Genomic DNA, 5,623 nt, shown 5'->3' with positions numbered 1-5,623 from the left:
GTATTTATGTAATTATTTGATAACTCTTGTAAATAGGTGGAATATGAATGCTCGGAAAATTAAACTTTAATTTATTGACGTTGTACATAGCTCTATGTAAATAGGATTGCAGCTGTCAGGTTTTGTGGTTTTGTTTTCCTATACTCAGTTTTATTTCAAGGTCACAGGATCGCTTTTAAAAGTAGAAAACACACTTTCTGCACTGACACCAACACACTTTTCAAAAGAGTCGTCTGCAAAGAAAATTTCTTTTTCAATGTCCAAAACTGGGGGAAAGTGCTATTTGCCTATTTTACCCACAACTGGGGAGGTGGTGCCACTTCCTAGCCCCACCTGAAATTCCTAAGAGTGTTTTTGAGATTGCTTGGAGAGGGTGGGGGGGAGGGGAGTGCAGAGGCTGTGGTTTGACTTCCTAATTTTTCTTTCCTATTTGTATTTGCTAGTCTCTGATTTCTTCAAAACAAAGTGGAATTGACTACTTACTGTCTTCAGTGTTGATGTTTTGAATTGGTGCCTCTAGAGAGATATATTCACAGTTAAAAAGTCAGGTGCTGAGAGATGGTTTAAAGACAAAAATTTCATGAAGGTATATTTTGTGTTATTAATTGTTGATGAGTTCTTTGGTTTTCTGTATTTCCCCCCCCCCCTTTAAAAATCTCGTTGAAATTTCAATAAATTTTTATTGAAATGTCTTTGGGCCTCCTGTTAAGTGTTTTGTTTAGCGACCTTTCCTGAAAGTGCAGTCGTCTTTCTTCCCTAGGTTCCTTTTTAGCCCCTTCTCTTTGCCTTTAAATAATTAAGACCGCCCCGACTGAACCCAAAAGAGATGTCACTCAAGTTACAAAGCTAAAAACAAAAGTCCCTTACTCGGCCGGCGGAAGGGAGCCGCTTCAATCTGAAATTACTTTTCCTTGAAATTAGGAAGCAAAACGAGAGGCGGAAGGGGGGCTGATTAGAATTGGATAGACTCGCAATTGCAGATACTTAAGTTTTAATGGAAAAAGAATGTTCGCTCCCTAAGTCAGTGTTTCCCAGCCGAATCCGATCAAAAATGAGTGCGAGGACCGCGAACGTTTTCGTTTGGGGTTCGCTCGTCTCTCTGCGCTTCAATCTGAGCCATCCAAGGCAATTTTTTCTTGCCCCAGTGTGCAAAAAAAAAAAAAAAAAAAAAAAATCTAGCAGAATCTCCCCGCGGCTCCGCCTGAGAAGGGGACAAACTCGAATGTCCCCTGGAGTCCCCGGTGTCTCAGATTGGACTAGGCTGACCCAAGGTACCCCTCCGAGTCCTCAGCCCGGACTGTGCGTGCGACGCGCGGCCAGCTCTGCGCAAACTTTGTGTCCCGCGAGGGAGGAGGGCAGTTTCCAAAAGGTAATTCCAGGGCACATATTTGACCCCCTCCCAGGGAAAAGTCACCAGGAGGCTGACACCCTCCTCCAGTTCTTCCCTCCAACCAGCCTCCGGGGCTGTTTGGGGAGTTGCCTTTTGAAGTTCGATTTATCTTTGAAACATTCAATAAAAAATGGTGAGGCCGTGACAGTCTTTGGTCTCCTGGCCTCCCCACCCCCAGCCTCGCCTCGGAGGTGTGTGTAAGTGAGTGTGCTGGGGCGGGTGGCGGGTGGGGTGGGGGTCGCGGAGGTTGGAGGACGGGAAGGTTCTCCAGGCCTTCTCTTGTCTCGGGGGGCCTTGATGTGGGGACGCAGCCGGAGCCTGCCTGGCGGCTGCCTTTCCATCCCCCCCCTCCCCGCCTCCCTGGAGCCCGCCAGCCCGGCCCCAAGTCCCTGTCACCTTCGGGGCCTCTTGAATGGCCGGCGAGGAGGAACCGCCCCCCCCCCCCCCCCCCCGCCCCATCCTGTACTTGGAAGGAGATCGAGGTCGAGACCTTTTGGAGAGGGGGCATAGACCCTTCCATCTCCAACCAGGCACGTGGGGAGCCCACAGCCTCTCCAGCGCTGTCTTCCAGGGTGGGAGGGAAAACCAGCGGGGTCGGAGGTGGGTGCGTGCGGGAGCTTTGCGGGGCCTGGGGACCTTCGGGACGCTAGCTCCCCAAAGGGCCCGAAGATTTCCAGGGCGCGCGCCCTACGCGCAGAGGCTGCAGCTGACCAGGGCTGTTTATTGATCCAACTATTAAGTGCAGTGCCTGCGCCCCAGGAAAGTGGCAGTCAGTTGGGGTGCCCGGGAGGCGCTCTCCCTAACCAGGGTGGGGAGACGCAGAAAACTGGCTCGGCCTCAAGAGGGAACGAATGCTTTTCTTTCTCGGTCCCGATTTGCTCACCTCCTCCCCACCCCACCCCCCAAATTCTCGGACGGTGCTCAGACTTGTGGCCAGCCTCTCTACCTCAGTGCTTCCTTTTTTTTTTTTTTTTAAATTTAATCTCCCGTGTATCTTATTTGTATATAGTGATGTTAATGAGTAACTCTTGTGGCGCTGATGGACGGGGGTGAACGGCTCGCAATCTCTCTGGATTTCGTTGCCTATTACTCACCTGGCGCCGGTCGCAATCTCGCCGCGGGCTTTATGGTGGCGGCGGCCGCTGCGGAGGCCACTCGGGGCCGGCGCCTTGGCCTTTTTTTTTTCCCCGAGCTTCGAGTGCCACCTATCTGTCTGGCCCACGAATGCGCCCCGGTGGCGGCCGCTTTCTCGACTCCCCGGAGCTTCCCGAGTTCCGGAGCTGGGGGGTTTCACCTTTGCCCGTTCTCATCCTCTCCACCCCCAGCCCGGGCTCCCCTCCTCTGCCCCCCACCTCAGCACACCCCCCACCCCCCAGCATCGGAAGAAGCCGCCGTCATCCTTTTCCTGAATATCACTTTCACTCCTGTTTGGGCCTCAGATGAGAAAAACAGTCCTTCCCGACTCTGGGTTTCCAAGAGCCTTCGGAAATTCAGTGAAGGGGACCCTCTCTCATTATTTTCTCGCCAAATACCTTTCTGATTCGTGTTAGAAAGCTCCACTAGTTCCCCCGACCCTGTTGGACTGGGCATAACCCGAGTTCCTTATCGGTAGATAAAGAAAGGATCCCCGCTCCCCACTACACACCACTCAGAATCTCCCCTGGACGCAACTCCCTTGTGTCTAATGCGCTATCTCTTCCTTACTTTACAACGCTGGATTGTTTTGTTTTGTTTTGTTTTTTCTGGTTTCTACCCTGGTCGCTTCTACGGGGACGAAGGGCACCCGGCTTGTGGGAGCAGCAGTCCGTAAAGGGCCCGGGCTGGGGTCAGCTACCGCAGCCTGCTGGGCCGAGCGATTTCGTGACTTGTAGATTTAAGGTGACAAATGCGGGTGCCAGCCTGAGCCCTTGGGCCCCCGCCGCTTGGGAAGGTCGGCTGCAAGCCTGGCTGCGCCCGGGCGTCTGAGACCGGCGGCGGGGGAGGGGCAGGCCCGTTTTTTTTTTTTTCCTTCTTTTTTTTCCGCTGTGCTCTGAGCCGCGGGTGAAGGCGTCCGAGTTCCTGCTGACCTCCCGGCGCTAATTGCAGGGGCCGAAGGGCGCGCTCTAGCAGAGGCCGGGGTCACGACCCTGCGCTCCTTCCTCCCGGGTCCCAACAAGCTCGATGGAGCCGCGTGTGCGCTCACGAGCGTGCGTGTGCTAGTGTGTGTGTGTCTGTGTGTAGAGCCTCCCTCTGAATCTGAGCTGTCCTAGAACCCATCCTTCCTTTGTGGGCAAGTTCCCGGCGGGTAGGCCCTTCCAAAAATTCCATCCAAGAAGGAAAACCCTGGTGCTGACCTTTCCCATAAGCCAGCAGACAGGCAGCCGCCTTTGGGCTCTGCGAGAAGCTTGAAACGCTTCGCGTCCGTGCGCTTTTCTGCCTCGCTGGTTTCCAATTTTGACCTCACGGCAGCCAGCCAAGAGAGTGGCTGTTGGGGTGTAGATGCCAGGCCTCGATCGCGACCTGGCCCTTAGAGACAGAGCTCTAGAAAGTTCGTACCTATGGGTAACTCTGGGCGTTCTGGGGCCAGGAGCTACAGGTGTTAGAAGTGGATGCGCGTGCGCCCGCGTGGACTTGTACGTGCCCCACCAGGAGACGTCTCTTCCAATTTGTATTTCGAAGTTGCTGCGCAAGACAGTTCCGGATGTAGATGCCTTTGGTTGTTTTATAATCAAGATGCGTATAATCAAGATGTATATGTTGCAGATGTCGGCGTTCAAAGTACACGGAACAACAATAATAAAATGAGCTGGCAGACCGGGGCACGTGCGAGAGACAGACACTGGGTTGAGCGCCCCACAAAAGAGATCGCCTTTAATGCCGCCTCACAATTAACCCTATGGTGTGCGCAGACGACCTTTAGCCTTGTTTTACGAAGTAGGGGGAACGGAGGCTCAGAACCGGGAAACCACTGACCCGGGAGCGCCCGGGGAAACTGTGGAGCCAGCATTTGAGACCCAGTGGGCTCGGGAATCCACTTGAACCACTCAGTCTATCTAGTTCAGGTGGAGGTGTGCGTATATCCCGGATGTAGAGAAATCTGTGGGCGTGTGTGTCGGATTTTGGCGTGTGTCTCGCCGGGTTTTCAGACGAGAGACCATTTTACATTTCTTCGGGCGTCTGTCCAGCAGGGCAAAAGTGCAGTTTCTATCTCGGGGTCTCATTCTCTGGCCCTGTCTCCCGGGTCAAGGGAGGAGACCGCACGCTTGGGGCTCTGGTTCCCAGGCGGATGCAGCGACGGTGGGCTGGGGACAAAACCCACTTACAGACGCACGCGGCGGGGCACGCCGGAGGATACCGTGCTCTGGTCCGGACCCAGAGGGACAGCGCGTTACAATCGCGCGGTCGTGCGCCGGGGTGACCACGCTAACTCCAGTTTCCCTCTCCCGCCGGGTGGGAGGGCGAGACTCGGGCTTTTCTCCGCCGCCCTCGGGGCCTCACCTGCGACCCTAGCCCTCGCGACGCTCCATCTGCCCGGACGCGGAAGCCGGGGACCGCAGATGGCGATACTCCGGCGCAGGCATCGTTTTCTTTCCTGATTTGATCCTGATCAACTTCCAGGAACTTAAGCAAATTTACTTTCTCTCATTCTCTGAACTCTTTGGTCCCAGGTGGGAGCCGAGGGCTTGGCAGGTGGGGAGATAGATCCTCCGAGAGGAGGGAGATGGGGCTACCGAGGGCGCGGCCCCGCTCAGGAAAGGGGGTGTCTGCTTAGGGAACTGCGCGGCCCAGGTTCCCCAGCCTGGGCATCTGGAGGCCCCAAGCACCCGGGGACCGAGGCAGGGGTCTGGATGGAGGCTGGGCGAGGACGTGGCAGGAGCGGGGGTGATGGGTGGACACAACACCCCCACCTTGGGCTTGGGTAGGGAATAAGGATCCCTCTTCCGTGCGCCGCAGATGCAAGGCGCTTTCTGCCCCCGCGGCTGGGATGAAGTCTGGCGGCCTGTGTCCCTCGGATCCCGCAACTTTGAGCCAGATCTGGGTTAGGGTGGGGGTGAGAGTTTGGGGTACGGGGGGGTACTTAGAGAAGGGGCATTGGCCCCGTCCGAGCCGTCCGGCTCTCGACAACCCCTCGTCCTCCCTAGTCCAACGATCCGAGTCAGTCAGTCAATTTGAGCTTTTGAAATGCGATCCCCCGCGCCACTTCGGTTTCCCGCTAATGACCCGGGCTCTGGTTTCGGGCTAGCGAATGGCACC

Source organism: Muntiacus reevesi, chromosome 13, assembly GCF_963930625.1.
Source record: "Muntiacus reevesi chromosome 13, mMunRee1.1, whole genome shotgun sequence".
Lineage (NCBI taxonomy): Eukaryota > Metazoa > Chordata > Mammalia > Artiodactyla > Cervidae > Muntiacus > Muntiacus reevesi.
Note: the sequence above shows the minus strand (reverse complement) of the source record.